The sequence below is a fragment of the Pan paniscus genome, chromosome 5, assembly GCF_029289425.2.
Source record: "Pan paniscus chromosome 5, NHGRI_mPanPan1-v2.0_pri, whole genome shotgun sequence".
Lineage (NCBI taxonomy): Eukaryota > Metazoa > Chordata > Mammalia > Primates > Hominidae > Pan > Pan paniscus.
The window spans coordinates 81,866,503-81,888,150 of NC_073254.2; positions in this window are offsets into that span (position 1 = coordinate 81,866,503).

Genomic DNA, 21,648 nt, shown 5'->3' on the forward strand with positions numbered 1-21,648 from the left:
TCCATGTTCGTCAGAGATAATGGTCTGTAGTTATTTTTGGTGTTGTCATTGCATGATTTTAGTATTACAGTGATACTTGTTTCAGAGAATGAGTTAGGGAGGAATCCCTTCCCAAATTTTTGGAATAGTTGCAGTAAGATTGGTAGCAGCTCTTGTTTGTGCATCTGGTAAAATTCAGCTCTGAATCTGTTGGTCCTGGGCTTATTTTTATAATATTTTTTTAATTGATTCAATTTTATTACTCATTATTGGTCTGTTCAGGATTTACATTTCTGCTTGGTTCAATTTTCGGAGGTTGTATGTTTCCAGGAATTATTTACATCCTTTAAGTTTTCTAGTTTGTGCACATACAGCTGATGTTCACACTAATCTTTGGTGATCTTTTCTATTTCTGTGGCATGTATCAGATGTGATGTCACCTTTATCATTTATGATTGTGCTTATCTGAGTCTTCTCTCTTTTTTTGGTTAAACTATCTAGCAGTCTATTGATTTTGTTTATCCTTTCCAATAACCAACTTTTCATTTTGTTGATCTTTTGTATCATTTTTAAGTCTCAAAATCATTTAATTCTCTTCTGATATCTGTTATTTCTTTTCTTCTGCGAGCTTTGATTTTGTTTCCTCTTGCTTTTCTAGTTCCTTGAGATGTGACATTCGGATTTTAAATTGAGATTCTTTTTGATGCAGGGACTTAACACAATTACCTTTAGTGTTATCACAGCTTTTGCTATATCACAGAGGTTTTGGTATGTTGTGTTTCCATTTTTCTTTGTTTCAAAACTTTTGGATTTCTTCCTTAATTTTATTGTTTACCTGAAAGTCATTCAGGAGCAAATTGTTTTGTTTATATGTACTTATGTGGTTTTGGGAGTTCTTCTTGGTAATGATTTTTAATTTTATTCTGCTCTAATCTGAGAAAATACTTCATGTGATTTTGATTTTTTGAATTTATAGAGATGCTTTATGACCAAGCATATGGTCAAATGTTCCATGTGCAGATGAGAAAAATGTATTCCCTCTGGTTGTTGAGTGGAATGTTCTGTAAATGTCTATTAGGACCACATAGTTTAGAGTATAGTTTAAGTCAGGGTTTGTTTACTTTGTACTTCGATTAGCTGTTTAGTGTTGTCAGTGAGGTGTTGAAGTTCCCAATTAATATTGTATTGCTATTAATCTCTTTTCTTAGGTTAAGTAGAAATTGTTTTATAAACCTGGGTGCTCTGGTATTGGATGCATGTATATATTTAGAATAGTTAAATATTCTTGTTGTATTGAAACCTTTATCATTATATAATGCCATTCTTTGTTAATGTTTTTAACTGTTGTTTCTTTGAAGTCTGTTTAATATAAGAATGGCTAGTCATTCAGACTTTTGTTTTCCATTTGTGTGCTATACCTTTTACTGCCCCTTTACTTTGAGTATATATGTGTCTAGCCATTAGACCCCCTATAGGTTCTCTCATAGGCAGCCGACAGTTGGAGATAGATATATATATATATTCTTCTAGAATATATAAAGAATATATAAATGTATTCTTCTAGAATATATAAAGAATATATAAATATATTCTTCTAGAATATATAAAGAATATATAAATATATTCTTCTAGAATATATAAAGAATATATAAATATATTCTTCTAGAATATACAAAGAATATATAAATATATTCTTCTAGAATATATAAAGAATATATAAATATATTCTTCTAGAATATATAAAGAATATATAAATATATTCTTCTAGAATATATAAAGAATATATAAATATATTCTTCCAGAATATATTATTCTGGAATGTAGAATGTTTAGGCTATTTATGTACATGGTTAATATTTAAGTAGAATTATTAATATTTAAGTTCAAGGGTATTTAACTGGAATGTTAATATTGATATGTGAGGTTTCATTTTATTCCTGTTATAGTTTTGTTAGCTAGTAACCTTGGAGTCTCAATTGTGTAATTGCTTTGTGTAATGTGTGAGCTTTCTTATATATGCTTTTATGATGGAGAGTATTGTCCTTTTATTTCCATGTTTAGAACTCTTTTGAGCATTTCTTATAGGTCCAATCTGGAAGAAATTCCCTTAGTGTTTCCTCACTGGGAAAGACTTTATTTTTTCTTCGTTTATGATGCTTAATTTGGCAGGATATAAAATTCTTGGCTTTTTTTTTTTTTAAGGAGGCTAAAAATAGGGCCTCAATCTCTGGCTTCCTCTAGGAAGTCTGCTGTAGTCTGATGGCATTTTCTTCATTCAGATGATTTGATACTTCTCTCTAGCTTCCTTAAAGATTAGTTCTTTCATGTTGACTTTGTATAATCTTATGACTGTATGCCTTGGTAATGTACATTCTGTATAATATATTCCAGGTATTCTCTAAATTTATTGTATTTGAATGTCTACATCTCTAGCAAGATTGGGGAAATTTTCCTGAATTATTTTCTCAATTATGTTTTTCATAGTTTTACTAGTTCTCTCTCATTAATGCCTATAAGCCGTAGATTTGGTCGCTTTACATAACCCATATTTTTCAAAGCCTTTGTTTGCTTTCTGAAATCCTTTTTGTTACTGTTTTTTTTCTGACCATATTGATTTGAAAGACTGGTATTCAAGCTCTGAAATTCTTCTGCTTTTTTCTACTCTTTAAAGCTTTCAGCTGTGTTTTAAATTTTCTTCAGTTTTTTTTTATTTCCAGTTATTTAAAAAATATATCTATTTTGTCTTTTATCTCATGAATTGTTATTCCACTTTCTTTGAGTTGGTTTTTAACCTTCTCTTGAATCTCACTGAGATTACTTACAATGCATATCTTAAATTCTTTGTTTGAATTTGGTCATTTCAATGTCTTGATTTTGGTTATGATCCATTGCTAGGAAGCCAGGATGGTCCATAACATGTGTCATAATATCTGTTATTTTGTTGTACTGGAGTTCTTGGACTGGTCTCTTTTCATATGTAGATGCTGTCATTTATTATTTTTAAATTAACTTTCATTTACATGACTTTTTTCTTCCTCCTTGAGAGTGTGACTGTTGCACATGTCAGGTAGAGTCCTTTGCTTTGCGTTTATGGGGCCAAGGCTCTGTATAAATTCCTTGGTTATAGATAAACTGAGTGTAGTATAGTAGTGTAGGTTTTCTTAAGTGCTAGTTTTTTGTGGGTTGTGGTAGCAATATGCTGTGTATGTGGTCAGGCTCACTGTCTCCTACAGAGATGGTGAGGTACAGGGCTTGGGTTGCATATCTAGTTCCCTAGCACTGCACACTACTGTAAGCAAGAATTATGTTGGGTTGTGCAGCTCACCCTACCAGCAAGTAGGTGACAATTTTGGCTAAAAGCCAGTTAAATGGTATAAACTGGTTTCAGCAGTTGTGATGGGCCATGCAGTTTGACCTCCTAGCCAGTAGATGATACTTCCAGGCAAGAGGTAATTGTGGTGTTGGCAGTGGAATTTTTACATAGCCTTTGTTGATCTGGAGTAGTACTGGGATATTTCTGGTGATGGGCAGTGCCTGGACTCTCAGGATTTCCATCCTGTGCTCTGCCACTAAGGTGGCTTGAGAGGGCAAAGCTGTGCGGCACTGGGTCTGGTGAGCTGGCAGCCAGGCTCTCTGAGGCAGGTACAAGTACCAACCTTAGCAGGTGTCTAGTGGAAGCTCTCAGGCCTCAGGGACAACCCTCCAGAAAGGGTTGGAGGTGCCTCTCCTGCACCACAGAGCTGGCTCAGAGGAAGAGCCAACTCATACACCCTCTTATTGGTGAGTCTCCCTCTGGCATCCACTCTGGCAACTGGCCCTACAAGTTAGTCTGACCCAAAACCATTTGTGCCCAGATCACAAAGCTATTCTAGGCATCTCGATGGTGAGACTTCCTGCAGCAGAAACCACAGCCGTCAGGCAATAAGCTTTTCAGTCAGGTCTAAAGAAGGGAGGGGTACCCAGCTTCCTCATCACCATACCCTTTTCTATGTTTTGACAGTGTGGACTCCTCCCCTGCTGGAGATCAGGCCGCAGATGTCATCTTCATACATCCCAAACTGTGTGCTAGAGTGCTGGGGAACTGGAACCAGGCCAAAGTGTTTGTCCTCTAGCCGCTAGGGGTCAAGCTGTGATGAGGGTGAACTTGTCCAGGCCACCAACAGACTACTCAGGGAAATGGAAGATATGCTTCACAGCTTTCACAAACAGCTAGACAAGACATTTCTGAATTTATGTATATGTAATATTATCTATAATTTTCCAAGTTATTTTGTACCCGTTCTATTATTAAATATCAGCCATCAGAATAGATAGCAAAATATATTGTGTCAATATACAGTATACCCGATTTCCTTTATTTTTTATTACTTTGATAGTGGTGTAATATGAGTTTTAATATTTTAAATAAAATTAGCATGATACATTATTCATCAGAGATTATATATGTCTCAGCATGTAAACCATGGTTGTAAAAAACATTTTTTTTTTTAGATGGAGTCTTGTCTGTCACCCAGGCTGGAGTGCACTGGTGCAATCTTGGTTCACTGTAACCTCTGCCTCCTGGGTTTAAGCTATTCTCATGCCTCAGCCCCCTGAGTAGCTGGGACTACAGGTGTGTGTCACCACGCCCAGCTCATTTTTGTATTTATGTAGAAATGGGGTCTCGCCATGTTGCCCAGGCTGGCCTCAAACTCCTGGCCTCAAATGATGTACCTGCCTCGGCTTCTCAAAGTGCTGGAATTACAGGCATGAGATACTGTGCACAACCACACACACACACACACACAAAATCATTTTTTTGTGTGGCTTAGCAATGTTCATGACCTCCAGACCACAAGCAATGACATCTGTTCTGGAACATATAGGTGTTATTACTTTGAAATAGTTATAGGACAAAACAAAATAAGAGAGATAAACTTTATCCATGGCATAAAATACATTTTTGAAATCCATATATATTTTAGATAGCTCACACTAAATGAACAAAATATGTAAAATTCAGAAATGGCAGCAATGGATAATAATTAGTTATACATTAGCGTAAGATGGTGGAAGATGACATTATTCACCATGTTATTTGTAGAAAGATTTTTCAATTTAGTCATCCTCTAATGATTAACCTAGCCAATGGAGCCACTTAGAGCACATAAAGAAGAGTATTAAAACTATAACTAATTTATAAAGGAAATTAGTTACATTATTAAAATATATCAGGCATATTTACTACTTATTGTATATGTGTCCTTTTAGTAATAAAATGCTGGAATTTAGTAAAAGACAAAGCATTTAGAAGACATTTATTCATTTATGTTAACATACTAAGTCAATAATTTGTGCTTTTAAATTTAAATATTATGTCAGATATTTTTTCTGCAGCCAGCAGTGTTTCCCCTCCACCACAGAAAGCCCCTAATCTTTATGTGCACCTTTCATAGCAAGATTTTACCTATAGTAAACTGAGAACTTTCTTTAGGCTCAGGTGTGGTCTTTTCTATTGTAGTAAACAATATATCGTCAATAGATAGTTATAACTAATTTTTATGTATCATCCATAATACATCTATTCAAAATAAAGTATCACTATGTTCTAATATCTTAAAAGAGACAGCCCCTAGAAAACTTTAAAAACTGTCGTTTTTACATAAAACATGAAAAACAGTCTTTAGAATACATTTTTATTCTCATTTTCAGGCAAAATGAATTACAGTTTTTCTTCTGTTTCTATTCCCTAATTTTTCTTCTATTTGTTCAGTTTATTTGATTTTATTACTATTTAATTTTTTCTTAAATGCAGATATGAACAGGAAGCTTGAGAAAATTTTGTGGCTAAGCAATTTTTTAATATTTAGAATTTTGAGAAATGTGAAAGATGTTAGAGCAATTTAAAGAACAGAGGGATGACAATACTCAAATGAAAGTAAAAAGTGTTCAATAATGAAGAAATATGGGTCATGGTATATACACATTTATATACAATAACTGTACTTTGTGTCAATTCTTAGCTTTCTTTTTAAAAATCACCTTCCTCTTAGTTTAGCATCTCTTCTTTTCTCTTTTGTCTCTCTGACAAGTCCCTTTCTTTTAATTTACTCTGGCTTCTGCTGCCTCTCCCTGGAAAGCCCCCACCCCTCAGAGTTTTATGCTGAAAGATCTTTTCTCAATTTAACCTATTCATAGGGACTTCATGGAGTCCAGCAATTACCACTTTCTTGAATATGCTAATGACTCTTAATTCTCTGGCTTAAATATTGATCTCCTGCCCAACAGATTGTATTTCTATCTAGTTACTAGTCATCTCCACCTGGATTTTCAAAACAGAACTTTTCTTGCCTTACCACTACTCCCTCATCAAATAGAATTTCCATCTTCATTTGAGGAACACCACAATTCACTCAGTCACACAGGCTGAGAGCTTCAGAGTTATCTTTGACACTTAACTTTCCTTCACTCAAAACATTCACTTAGGAAGTTGTAATAACTCTAGTTTTGGTCTTTCTCACAATTCTTTCCTGTCTTTTTAAATCTCACTGTTATCGTCTTGAGCCATTTCATTCACTTCTTGAAATCTTGTCCTTTACTCCATCATGTTGGAAATAAGATAACAGAGTATTCTCTCTAAAACCCCAACATAATCCGTTTATACTCATCCATGATTTATACTATCCGCAATGCAAACTCTGTAGAATGCTCCAACATGTTTTCGCAATCTAGGATGTTTCCTGTTTCAACCTCATCTCCAGTCACTCTCCTCCATGCATCCTTGGTGCCTTTCAAATGATGACTAGGTGTAATGCAAATATCTATTTATTTTCATTTCCTTGTTTTGCTTATGCTTTTGTTTCTGCTATTCAGCTTACCACTCCTGTTTCTCCTTTCTTAGAAAATCCTACTATCTCTCCAAGATGGAACTCAGATGATTCAGTATTTTTAAGTCAATTAACTTTCTTGAACAGAATAATGTTATCTACATCTTTCATCTCATGTACATGTCACTTATATAATATTTGCTATGAGAGACACTCTATAGCATCTAGTGGTTTCATGGCACTGTCTGGTTTCTAAGTAAATTATACGCTGCTTTAAAGTCTGAGACCTTGGTCAGTTTGGGTTTTATTTTTAAATACACTGAGTACTTCACTGCTGTCAGTTAAATATGAATGAAATATTAGAAGCCTCAAAAATATGTCGTAACAATTGAGTAGGAAAACTTTGCATTCTTCTCAAAGAATTTCTTAAACTTCTGACAGGTCATTGGAGAATGGCCAATTTGACTCACCTCCTGTTTTGAAGTTTTGGCTAAAGGTTTTGACTTTGCAGTGGAAGCCCACTCAAGTAAAACAAGCATCATCCAAGTCCATGGTTACACAAATATTTATATTATATGCTAAAAGGATAATTTATAAAAACTGAGGATTCTGATAAAATTGTTTTAACAACAGTAACGTGAAAGCATCTCATTGGGGTAGATCTCAGGTGCTCCTTTAAACTAAATCAGATTAGAAAAGCAACCTAATTGTTTACTTGACAGGACTACTGGATGTCTAATTTGTATCTCTAATTTGCCATACCCCAAGGAGAAATAATGCTTCCTTAACACCATGCTCATTTGCTAAGCTAGGCCCTTCTACATCATAACATGTTTCCCTATTCACACATTCACTCAAGCCAAATACTTAGGAGACATCTCTGATGTCTCTTGCCTCAGCAGCCCCCAATCAAATCCATAAAATAGTCCTAATGTCTCTGCTGCCAAAAGATATCCCAATTTTGTTCATTTATTTTCATCTTCAAGGTTACCACCTAATCTGAACAACCAAATCCCCCTTTTGGATTAATAGCTTTCCAAAATGTCATTCTTGCTACTCACTTCCATGAAAATACATTTTTCAAAGAGTAGTCAATCGAAATACATAAGTCAGATTATGTTGCTCTCTTAACATTAAAGTTTCCAGGGGCTTCTCACTTCTTTCTGCAGTCAATGATATGCCACATGTACAGTGGTGGTCCCATGTATTGCATAGTGAAATTGTATCAATCTTAATGTCCTAGGAAAATGCATTATTCGTGTGTTTGTGGTGATGCAGGTGTAAAAAAAACTCCCTGCTGCACTGCCAATTGTACAAAATTGTAACACATACCATTCTGCAAAGTACACAATACTTCACAATGATAATAAACTACTGTGAGACTGGCTTATGTATTTACTATACTATACATTTTATTGTTACTTTAGAGTATATTCTTTCTAGTTATTTATAACAAAAAGTTCACCATAAAATAACCTCAGGCAGATCTTTCGAGGGTATTCCAGAAGGCAGCCTTGCTATCAAGGAGATGATAACTCCATACGTGTTACTGCCCCTGCACACCTTCCAGTGGGACAAGATGTGGCGGTAGAAGACAGTGATATTGATGATCCTTATTGTGTGTAGGTCTAAGCTAATGTGTGTTTCTGTCTTAGTTATCAACAAAACGTACTAAAAAGTTATAATTACTACAAATAGAAAAAAGCCCATATAAATAAATAAAATATTTTTGTAGAGCTGTACAATGCGCTTGTGTTTTAAGCTGACATTACAAAAGAGTCCAAAAATTGTAAAACGTATATAAAAGTTTATAAAGTAAAAATGTTGCTGTTAGCTAAGATGAATTTATTATAGAAGAAAGAAAAAAAATTAATGTAGCCTAAATGTAGTGTTTATAAAACCAATAATGTCCTGGGCCTTCACATTTACTCACCACTTACTCAGTGACTTACCCAGAGCAACTTCCAGTCTTGCAAGCTCCATTTATGTTAAGTCCTCTATACAGGTATAGCAGTTTTTAATCTTCTATACTGCATTTTTACTGTATGTTTTCTGTTTAGGTATGTTTAGATATACAAACACTTAACTATAGTTTTCAGTACAGTAACCTACAGACTCTACCATCTCAGTTTGTGGAAGTACACTCTATAATGTTTGCACAGTGATGAAATCACTAAAGGATGCACTTCTCAGAACATATCCCCCTTGTTAAGTGACATATGACTGTATATCTAATGTCATCAATGTGGCTGATAAGGCCCAACATGATCTTGCCTTCACTTCTCCAGTTCGCATAATATTGAACTTCCTCTTCAAAACCACTGACCACCTTTCTGCTGTCACATAAGTGATATTTCACATGCTGTTCCTCTTTCCAGAACTCCCTTTTTTAATGGGCTCTCCATGGCTGTCTCTTTTTAGTTACTCTGGTCTCAGATTGAGTATAAGTCTTTATTAGATCCTTAATCAAGCAAAAAGAAGTAATAGCTTCCACCTTTTGTCTAATCACACCAATCTGTTTTATGTCCATCCTGGTATTTATCACTAACCTGTATATCCTTTCTACATATTTATTTTAGCTTCGTTATTATATGCCCCCACACCAGAGAGTAAACTCCATGAAAAGAGAGTCTATTTTCTTCAATACCGTCCTGTATTCTGCCTCTCATGTACCTCTAACAGTGCCTACAACTGCATCTACTGTTGTTACTCTCCACAAAGCTACAGAATGACCTTTGGAAAAGCCTTGTTTAAAATGCAATTTACATGGAATTAAATTCAAAGTCCTTCCAAAAAGTGTTCTACAGAGCCTGATGATGTTATCTTTCTTTGACTAACTCACTGCTGGTACCCCATTGCAGCCACTCTTGTTGACTCCAGTTTGGTGAGGCTGCTGGCCTCTGCTATCCTCCAGCACACCTATAAATTCCCTACCACTCCCTCTTAATGGAAAACATTTGCAATTATTGCTCCCTTGTTTTCTTTGGGTGCTTCCTCCAATGTAACATTGACAGAGAGGTAATTTGTAATGAGTCTATTCAAATGACAATAATACCACCATCACTAAAAGTCCTGCATTCACTGTGCTCTTACTGCTTTAGTTTTCTTTATAGTACTTCTCAGCACATCAAATACATTTATGTGTGTGTTTTCTGTCTCTCTACACTAGAATTTAAGTCTCATAAAAGCAGTGAATTTGTATGTTTTCTTCACTGCTGTAGTCCCAAGGGCTTAATAATGCTTGGTACAAGATAGGTGCTCAAGAATGTTGATTGAATAATTGCCCTATGCAGGTGATTGAATGAATGAAAATTAAGAGTTTGATGAAGATTTGTTGAGTAAATAAGTGAATCAAACAATCCCAAAGGGGGACGGGGCATATTCAATTGCATGTGTAAGAAAATTTATATTTTCTTAATATGATACTATAAATAATATATGGTAACTGGAAGAACATATACAAAACCATGGGAATGGTAAAGGTTATTTGAGCTTGAGTACGTGAAAAGTATGATGTATTCCTTAAGTGAATCCTATTAAAGGGTGAAGTTCAGTTAGTCACATTTCAGATAATTTCACTTGCTTAGAAACCATCTCTAGATCTAGTAGCACTCGTTTGGGAAATAATAGCTTTATGGGTGAACAAAATTATGGTAAACTGACAAAGAAAAATAGCAAAAAATATAAATGGGATAACTTGTTTTATTGCCTTGTAGATAGTATGTTTAGCAAATTACATATCCAATTATCTTTCAAAACAGGTTGTGTCAAGGCATTCATTATCCACTGAAGGTTGAAATAATGTCCTTTCCATTTCATGCTAGGTGGATGACTGGCTGGTTGATATTCCTTGGAGCTGGGTCTCTGAGATTGGCAATTTTTATTCCAGAAGTCTGTGTTTGGAGACATTCCTGTTGCATGATTTATTTTTTTAAAGTCATTTTAAACACAGAGACAGAATACTGTTCTGTATGAAGCAGCATTTTTCACTCATATTCTTTCAAATTTATCTCTATGCCAGCTTGGGCATGAATATCAGAGGCTTTTGCATGGTTTAGTGATACATGGAGGTGGTGTGTTCATGGTGTGCTCACAAGTAAAATGAAAAATTGCTTGGTTGCTCTCAGCCAAGTGCTAGAGAAGATAGCAATATACTTAGCTCTCTGTTCAATGCATCTAGTAAGAATAATGTTCTGATGTTCAACACCTCAAAATTTCTCAATCTACTTTCCATTTAACACATTCAGCAGACATGGCTATAGCATCACTGATGAGTTCTTTTTAAAGAAGGGAAAAGGAAGTATGCAATATGACAATGAAATTGTATGTTAACTCGGTTGTTTTTAAGTTAAAACAGTATTTAACCTTATCAAGAGAGATTCACAAGCAACTACAAAAGTAAAACCACAGCGTTAAGAATGAAAAATCCAGGCTGATGTTTTATGAATAGACATGCATCATTCTTATATAAAATATATTGATACGCTATATCCAGAAGAATAACTTACAAGTTGATGATGGAATTGTAAAAACAACTCTACTAATACATCATGCCAATAGGTCAAATAAGCAAAAGGATATGTAGTAATTTCTAAAAGTATATGAAAGTCAAGAAATTTTAAAATCCATTCCAATTATTTTAGAGCAGGAGCACAAATCCTTAATATAAGACAAAAAGGTCCAGGTCAAACTTATAGCTAACATGAAGTCATACTTAACACAATATCACATTGAAATGTGAATGATTACAATTAGAAGTTTTAAAAATTGTTTCACTATCTCTCATATCAACTAACATACAGCCTTTGTAATAAAATTAAATGAGTAGGAAAAAATAGAAACCCATAGACTATATTCCTATTCTCTTCTTTGAGAATATAAACCAACTAGGTTTAATATAGTGTTCTACTGGTAAGCCAGGTCTAAAAAAAAAAAAAACAACTGGCAAACATGAGATTCTCCCTGGTATTTTAAACTGTTAACAACAACCGAAACTATTTTGAGGAGATTGGACCCGGGTCACTTGTTCTCCTCAATTCCCTGGGTCTGGATCTTTTCTCTAGGGTCGGGAGGACCCCTTCTGCTTGCTTCACTGTTCTCAAGGAATTCTCCCTCCTCACACTTGGGATACAGGCCCTTCAATGGACAAAGGCCTTAACACAAAGTGAGAAACTTGTTTAAATGAACGTGATTTCTGCTGGAGGTCCTGACACAACTTTGCTGTTGTGCAAAGGAACATGAAGCCTGCTTCCAGCATAAATGGAGGAAAACACAAGGGGTGGAATGGCTAGGCAAAAAAGTATAAGTTAGTTGCTGGAATTTATTATATCACATTTTATACATGTTATAAATAATACATTAGTATTTTAATTTTTAAAACTTAAATTTAACATAAAAAGAATGTGACTATGAATATTCTGTTGTTTCTTTCAGGTAGATAGTTATAAGTTGATTTTATAGACCGTTTTTCTAATTCATGAGCCACTTGAAATATCAAACTGTAGTAATGGAATACACTAGCAAAAGGAAGTAAACTTCTTTCTCGTTTGTTTGGTTGTTTTCTTTTTTAAAAACTCCTATTGAACAGAAAAGTTGCATTGACAAATGAACTACAGAGATCTTCAACTTAAAGAATACATTTCAACATATTAAAACCATACTGCAACAGGAATTTATTTTTATTTAGGCAGTAGCCCTAAGCAATCTATAACGCAAAGTTTATGGGTGAAAAGAGAAAAAATCCTATCTCATCAGATGAAGAATTTTGGTAAATTCAAAGGAAATCCATTTGAATTATTCATAAGGAAAGGCATTTTTTTCCCAAACCAACCTTTAATTGAAAACCTTGGTTTACCAAGAAGTTAAAACGATGTTATTATTGCAGGCATTTCAATTGGATCCACTTACTGGTGTCCTGAGACACTGATCCCATTGGTCCTCGGGTGGTTTGGTTGACACCTTTGTACTCAGGCTCTGAGCATCCCCCAAATTTTACCTCAGGGTGGCAATTGTTATTGTTTTCTTTACTGTTATTATCTCTTTTGTATTATATTGTTTACTTAACTCTCTTCCCAACTAGTAAATATACTAGATAGAGGCAGAGATTTTTGTTCCTTACGAAGCTCTAAATTTCTGAAACAGTGCCTGATGTAGGCACTCAATAAATATTTGTTGAACAATAAATGAATGGATGGGAATTTGGGGAAGCTCTCACCTAGCTTATATACAGAACTTGTTCTTATTTCCAAGATTACTTCAAACTTCCAGTAGAAAAAAAAATGGCATCATCACTTATACTCCATGATTCCATTTATCTTTCTCTGGCCCCGTACTCTCACTTCACCTTTTTGAAAAGACGCATCAATGTCTGTCCCTTATATAGGTATATGGGTGAAAACTAGCCAAGTTTTCTCATAAGTAATTTTCAGGGTTACAAAAGAAGAGGCATTACAGTAAACTGGTGATAAATGTGGACTCTGGCAGTAGACTTTCTAGGTACAGATGCTGAATAGGTTAATTACTAGCACTGTGAACCTGAGCATTTACTTAAAAGTTATGTACTTTAGCTTTCTCATCTGCAAAATAGAATAAAAATATAACTACTGCATTGAATTGTTGTAATAATGAAATTAACCTGTTAAGGATTTATTCTACTTCCTACCCCCATGAGATCAATTCCTTAGCTCCCACAGATGAGTGAGAATGTAAATGTTTGTCTTTCTGCACCTCACTAACTTCACTTAATGACCTCCAGTTCTATCCATGTTGTTGCAAATGAAAGGATTTTTATCTAATATTCAATAGCATAGTGGGGTGACTATAGTTAACAATGCATTTTATATATTAAAATAGCTTGAAGAGTGGAGTTAACATGTTACCAACCCACAGAAATGATACATAAGGTGATGGACATCCTAAGTACCTTCACTTGATCATTACGCTTCCTAAGCATGTGAGAAAATATTTTATGTACCCCAAATATATATAAATATTATGGATCAATAAGCCAAAAATCATTCTTATGAGAACAAATTCATTATTGCAAGAGCTAACCCAGTCTCTCTTGAGATTTTAATGACCTAGTCATCTCATAAAGGCCCTATCTCTTAACACCAATATAATGGCAATTAATTTCAACATTAGTTTTAGTGGGGACAAACTACATTCAAACCATAGTAGACTGTTAGATATTTATTAAGGACTCTAAAAATAGTAAGAGCTTGGATTTCTAAAATTCACATTTGCATCAAATTCAGTATGTTTACATCTTCTGATAAAGATATGTTTAGTACAGTATGAACTGAGCCTTTTTTGTAAAAAATTATGGTCCTTTATTAACATTTTTTTATCTTTGTTTTGCTGAAGTTACAATTTTTCTTGAAAAAGATATAAAATTTGGTGCATAAAATTTTTCATGTGAACTTGTATAGAAAGGCAAATTTTAAGAGAATATCACACATTACACACACACACACACACACACACACACACACAGAGAGTAGAAAAAGCTATAGGGAAAGAAATAGTTGTTAACATGTCTTATCCTGGGAAATGCTATCCATATTTTTTCTAATTGAGTGTTTTTGTTTTTTATGATAAAAAATCATGATTAAGAATTCCTTATGTGTAAAAATCAAAAGCCTGATCATTAAAAACAGTTTAATCATACTGAGCTTCTAACACCAAAGGACCTGGACTGTATTTATCATGGCCAGTTGAATATATTTAATCTTTTTCTTTCCTTACATTGGCCATTTCAATTTAAACAGCTGAATGGCCACTGAGTAGATTTCAAAAGCAATAGATATTTTGGAAGTCTTTAAAATTTGAAGAAAAAAAAAAGTACAAATGAATACAATGCATTACCCTTAAGTTAACCACTGAAAATAGACCAAATTATTTCTAGTTAGCAGTTGTAAATGGCACAAGACAGCATGGTGATCACCTGTTTTCACAGGGTCAGTACCTTTCTTTGTAGCTCTGCATCCCCAGATACATACATGCTGTATTGAAGGGTAAATTAGCATATCAATCTACAGTGTCATTTGCCTAGAGATAACTCCTTGTTCAGGGTATTGGCACTGGTTGGCCAGAGTAATGTACAAGCTGATTTTCTTTTGGCAAGTCACAGTTTTCTCTCTCTCCCAATGCTGTGATGCATGCGTAATTTTTATTGTGGTTTAGCTGATTGCCTTGAAATTATTTTTCATCTCATGTAAATTTGCAAATGTCTATGTGTGACTGGCATTCACAGTTGAAAGAACATAATTTGTTCCTATTTTACACAGGTGATATATGAGCATATTTTTCTGAGTTCTTTGGGAAAAAAGACAATCAAAGGCTGAAAATCAAATAATAGTAATTTATCTGTTGTAGGAGTGGCTGTTACTGTGGGCTAAAATACCCATTCCATTTTTTGTTCTTTTGCCACAACAAAACCAATATTCATTAGGTCAAATGATATTTAACATATTCACTATTCTTATCGCTTTTTACAATTTTCTTTAGCAGGTAGGTGTTATTTTGTCAAAACTAAACATATAAATTTAACAGACCCTCACATAATCATTCTAATTCAGAGAAAGTAAGGCTGACTTTGTAGGAAGCTAAAATTACAGATCATTTTAAAGAAATATTTTCAGTCTAGAGAAAAATATTTAGCATACTGCATTATCTTGGAATGTAGACAAGATTGTAGAAGCTTCTAGTTTACCTAACTAACCTATAGCATTTCACATTCATGAAGAATTTTGCTAAGGCGGGAATAGATTTAGCTCAATTTTCCCAGGCCATTCTTCTCAATGCAAATGTTTCAGAATTAGCATACAAATTGTCATTCTCCACTTTTACAGTCCCTCATTCGCATCCTACAGAGTACATAGGAAAGTTCCTAGAATTTTTGTATAAGTAATAACCCACACCTACATGTTATCATGCATGTCTTGCCCTGATTAGTAGTCATTTCCAGTGTTTACTTGTTGGGTTAAGATGTGATACATGCAGATTATGGAATATTTTTAGAAAATACACATTATATTCAAATATGTTTTGGAACGCTTTGGATTAAAAGAGGGAAACAGATTTGAAAGCTCTAACAAACACACTAGTGCTTGAATGCATATACATAAACAATTTATACTGAGCCTATTCATATTTTGAATTTTAGGTAATCAGCATGCCCATATTCTTATCAACATGAATTTATCACAAATATAAAACTGGGGACATCTGAAGGTATACACTTTTAGATAGCAAATGGTTATAAAGACCAGAGACAACTTATTCGTCAGACACAGTAGGTACGGCACTTAGGGGTCATGAAAATTTTATAGGCCCATTATATTTTTAAATTTTAATGTATCTTAGAAACCAAAGAAAAAATGAGTATAACAATGAATAACAATGAATGTAAAATAGTGAACATAGCCTAGGTAATATTACATATATTTCCTATAAAATATATAAATATTTTATAGGAAATATATTTATACATGAAAATACTTTATATAACATATAAATATATAAATTAAACATAAATATAAATTTACATAAAATATAAACATATTTATATATTTTATGTTTTATACACAGAGAGATAGAGCATAAGAAAAGAGGCCCACGAAAGTTATAATGCTTGTATATGATGGTTGCATCACTCACATACACTGCATACTAATGATCATGCTAAACTTATTTCTCATTTTTCTCTATATTATTAATAGTACTTTAAAGGAAGTTCTTGCAAACACTAGGGAATATCATCTGTGGCCCTTGTGATCAACCACAGCATGACCTACATGCTGTCTCTGGCCAGAGGAACCTGAACGGAAGAAGCACAGACTTTTGTTTCTTTCTACATTGGTCTGCAACTTGTTTTGACTTTGTTCTTTTGCTCTTATGTTTATCTGTTTGTTTTCCTGTTTTGTTTTATTCAATGGTAAATATTCACTTTCCTCTGAAGAGGCTTGCCAAATGGTCACATATGCTTTTCTTCATTAGGATTGTTCAGGAATGATGAGGCTACTCGACACTTAGGGAGTAATTTCAATTTTAGAGCTCTTTATAAACATTAAGTGATGACAACTAACAAACTGTGATCCAAGAAGGTGCATTACCAGGGATAAATAGGTACTCCATCATTTCTAGTATATGCTGCTGTCATTGTAAACCTTCTTTAACGTAAAATAAAAGGTCCAATCACTGAGACATAATTAATAAATTTTATTTGTGCTGATTTTGCTTTATTTTATTGTCTTCTGTGCTTTAATGGGGCAATATTTTATACTAACATTAAACTGCTCCTGCAAAAAAGCACTCAGCAGCATTGATCTTGAGAACTTTATTAATATGTTCCATAGAGTGATACATGTGCTGTGGCTGCTTTTATTTCTTTTATAGAGTACAGGAGGATATGACACATAAGCATGAATTATCCACCTGAAAACATCATGAACTAATCTTTGCAAAATAATTAACAGCATACTAGTGTGATTTACAGTGGGCAAGTTGATATTGAATAAGGAATAGTTTAATCATATAGACATTTATATAGACTGGTACATTAACACTGATTTATAATACATATAATACATTATTGCAAATTACTATCAGAAATATATAATAAATTATACTTTAAAAAATTTTCATATTACCTTTTTGCCTCTTAAGCACATGCTATATTGCTTACAACTTTTCAAGGGATATGCATGATAAAAAAAATTTAAAACTGTAACTATATAATTAAGATAGAGGCATTCATAGAAGCTATATTAATTTTATATGGTTACCTTTACAAATTACACAATTTTATGGCTTAAAACTACACAAATTCCTTATTTTACAGTTCTGTAGCTCAGAAGATTAAAATGGGTCTCACCGGGCTAGTCATGATACTGGCAAGGCTGCATTCCCTCTGAAGCCCCTAAGAAACAATTTGTTTTCTTGCCTCTTCCATCTTCTAGAAGCTGTCCCCATTTCTTGGCTCCTGGCCCTCTTCCTTCATCTTTTTTTTTTTTTTTTTTGCATGCAATAAAGGATCGAGTTTTCACATTGCATCACTCTAACTTCTTCCCTGCCTTCCTCTTCCACTTTTAAAGACCCTTGTGATTACATTGGGACCTGCCAGATAATTCAGAATAATATCTGTATTTTAAAGTCAGCTGATTAGAACATTCATTTCATCTGCAACCTTAATTCTCCTTTGCTGTGTGCATTCATGCGCATTCACAAGTTCTGAGGATTAAGATATAAATGTCTTTGGAGGTGATTATTCTGACTACCACTGAGACATATTGTAAAATATTTTCCCTGGATAAATTTAAGCTACCATGAATCTCAAGCATGTATTTTTAATAGAAGATTTCCTTGTATTTTGTTTACAACACAAACCTGTTTTTAAGAAAATAAGACCACTTTTAATGCTAATATTGTGAACATTGTATTCATTAGTATGCATTTAAGATTATTTTTTATTTCCATTAACTTTTATAGTTTATATATTGACAGTCTCATTATTATCATTTTTTCCTAGTCAAGACAATTATCTTCCAGTTGAATTGAGAACAGAAGAAACTTCTAGAGCTAGGTTAATGTGAATTGAGAAACTTGGAAAATATTTGATATACCTTCCATTGTGTTTCTAATAAGATTGATATGAGTATATATACTTTATTAACTTTTCACTATGATTTATTTTTAGAATAGTAAAAACAGTTATTTTAAAAAGAGACTTGAAAGCAAATTTGAATATAATTTTACATGAAAGTTTAATGTAAAAGTCATCAGTTACGAAGGAATGCTACTCTAATGTCTTAAGAAAAGCCATTGTTATATATAGGGACAGTGAAATTAGAAGAAAAAAGAACATAGTTTAGTTTCAAGTTACTTTAATTTCAAGTGAATCTCAAAGGCAAAAATTAATTTGGGAAAAATAAAATTAGCAATATTTTTATATGAATATACCAATTCCAATAAGTTTTCAGAGTAAATGTTAGCCATAATTACCAAACTTTTTCTCAAGTTTGAATGAAACGCTTTCTCAATAGACGTGTCTCTCAGTTGACAAAGGAGAGTTTGCTTTTTCTTGGAAACTAAATTATTTTTGATGCTTATTACTGAGTCTTCACAGTTTGACCAGTTGCATTTATTTAACTTGCTTAACTGACAACACTATATAAAATACATAGCAAACACAAAATAATAACAGAATAAGCCCTGATTCTCAAATAGAAGTGAAAACTGCATGAAAAAGTTGGAATTATTCATATTCTTGCAGGAAATACCTGCCACTCTGGCTGTACTATTATTTTCTTTCCCATTCTATGTCTATAAAATGACATGTTGACATGAGTTTGACTTCCCAAAATCAGTTGAGGCTAGAATATGTTGAAAAAATGCGTGCTATTTTAATACTTGACATTAAAAAACTGTAAGAAGAAATCTAGAAATTGTTAAATTAACCTCTATTCTTTGATATCCTCCCTACCCTGAGTAATCTATTTCTGATGGCTTTTTCTCTTGTTTGAAGGTCTTAAAATTTACTCAAAATATAAAGCCAAAAAACTATACTAAGAAATCACATAAGTTCTATTTGTAAATTGAATATTGAATAAATGTTGTGTGTGCCTAGAATAAATTTGGTACAATTTAAACTATAAAGAATGTGTTTAAATAACACTTTAAAAGATTAAGTTTCATGTGACCAGACTGCTTCTGTCTAAACTTGAGTATACAACCCCAAATAGTGCCTGTGTTCCCAGCCTATTGGAATCTGCCCAACCCTTGAGGCAATAATAGTGAACGCTGTTACTTTGGCTGCTAAGACAGTTTCTCATTGAGGAAATATAAAAAAGGGGTTCTACTTGCCTCAGCATATTTTCCATTTAAACAAAACCTGTTTATTTATGGAAGAAATATATCCAATATCATCAAGGACAATAGTATGTCAAAATTAAAAGTCTCATGGTATCAACTAATACTTCCATTTAAATGTCTTCAAGTACTGTGATGCTATGGTGACTTTTTACACTTGCCACCTTAACCTAAGAGGCGACACCGTTCTGAAGCCCAATCTTTTAAGTGACATAAGTGCTTTCCATGAATTGTAATGTTTTAAAGTAGATATTTATGTTTATGAATTTGAAATGACCCATAATTCTTAGTGAATTCTATCATCTCATTTCCAAAGTACTTTTATCTCCATCATTTCATCTTTGTTGTCATTTCAGTCTGTATTTCTCACTCATGTGTTGTATAGTTCAATCCCCAAGGTAAGGAACTGTATTAAATAGGCTTAGTGACAAATATGTAGTTACCAGTAACCCAGGAGTAGTTTAAAACCAATAGACTCAGACACACTCTATCATCCCACTTACTTCATTACCATTGCACTAGACCTCTACATGCCTAAAGAGTAATTTTTGTCCATATATCCCATATCAAGAGGAAGTAGTGAATTGTGATTTTTCATATGAAACATGATCATTCCTATATTTTAACTCTCACAAATTGACAGGAGCACAAAATATTTTCTTAAAGAATATTAAATTCTCATTCCCATCTTCAATTTTTGTTGAGGTGAAATTCTCTCAAATAATTTCAGGAACAAAGTTAAGTTATCTAATATATCTCCAATAATCAGTGAAAATGTTAGCTAATAGATAACATCTAAGACAGATTATCTACTTAGTTTCTTATCTGCAATACCAGAAAGCAAGTTAGTATTATACCTGTGTTTATAGTTCGGGAATTGTAGGGAACTAATACGTGAAGAGAAGTAATTTGTAAAGTGCTTGGCAATTAAATAACTTACTTCTGACAAAAGCGGATGTGGAGATTAAATATTCATTTCTAAAGAGAATATCAATGTTCTGAGTGTATATCATGGACATAGTAAAACTGGGACTTCTACTTTAAATTCTTATTTTCTATGTAACTTTTCAATAAAATCATATAATAAAACCAAGAACATACTATTAATAGTAGCCAGGTAACAATCAACTAGCCGTCACTAAAATCCATTGCTTAAGACAACTGTTTTTCCTTGATGAACTGTGCCCAAAATACAGTGCCATTCTCCTAAGAAAAAACAAAAAGAACGAACACATAGCTTAGAAATATAACAGAGCCTAGCACTCATGTCATAGTCTTCATGGCTTCTTTGAAATTAAAGTAAGGTAGGTTACACGCTGGAAACAGCCAAGAAAAATTATGCTGCTTTATTTATAATCGTAATTCTACCATTGGTTACAATATTTTGTGTTTAGAATAAATTGATTAAACTCCAGTGATCCATATTTTCAAATCTGTAGAAAAAATGTGATGCAATAGATGTTTTCTAAATGTCTTTCAGCTCAGCTCTCTAAAACTGGATGCTGCTCTGAAACTAAGATTTCAGAGCTGGTGGCAATGGCTGCCATAGATATTTCTTAATATGTGAGTCTGAGTGTTCTGAATGTGAATTCTACTTGCATAAATTCGGTCAACACTTGTATTGAAAAAGTTCTAATTTGGTGTGGGACATGATGTCACAAAGTTGGTGTACTCTACTCTCTAGTCTTCATAAGATACGTAATAAGTATATCAAAATGATTTATAAATATCTAGAATCTGAAAATCTAGAGACTGTTAATATTTTAGTGGATCTATGTGCATCTTTCTTCATGATAAAAATGAAATGTTATATCAATATATAACATTTGAAATTATGAGCAATTCAGATCAATCACACATATAGTTTGTCTTTCCTTTTTACATACAATATGTATGAAAATTTCCCACTTCAAATTTATTTTTATTACATACTAGAACAAAATATTTTATTGTAGCTATGCATCTATCCAAAATAAACATTCCATAGTGTTGT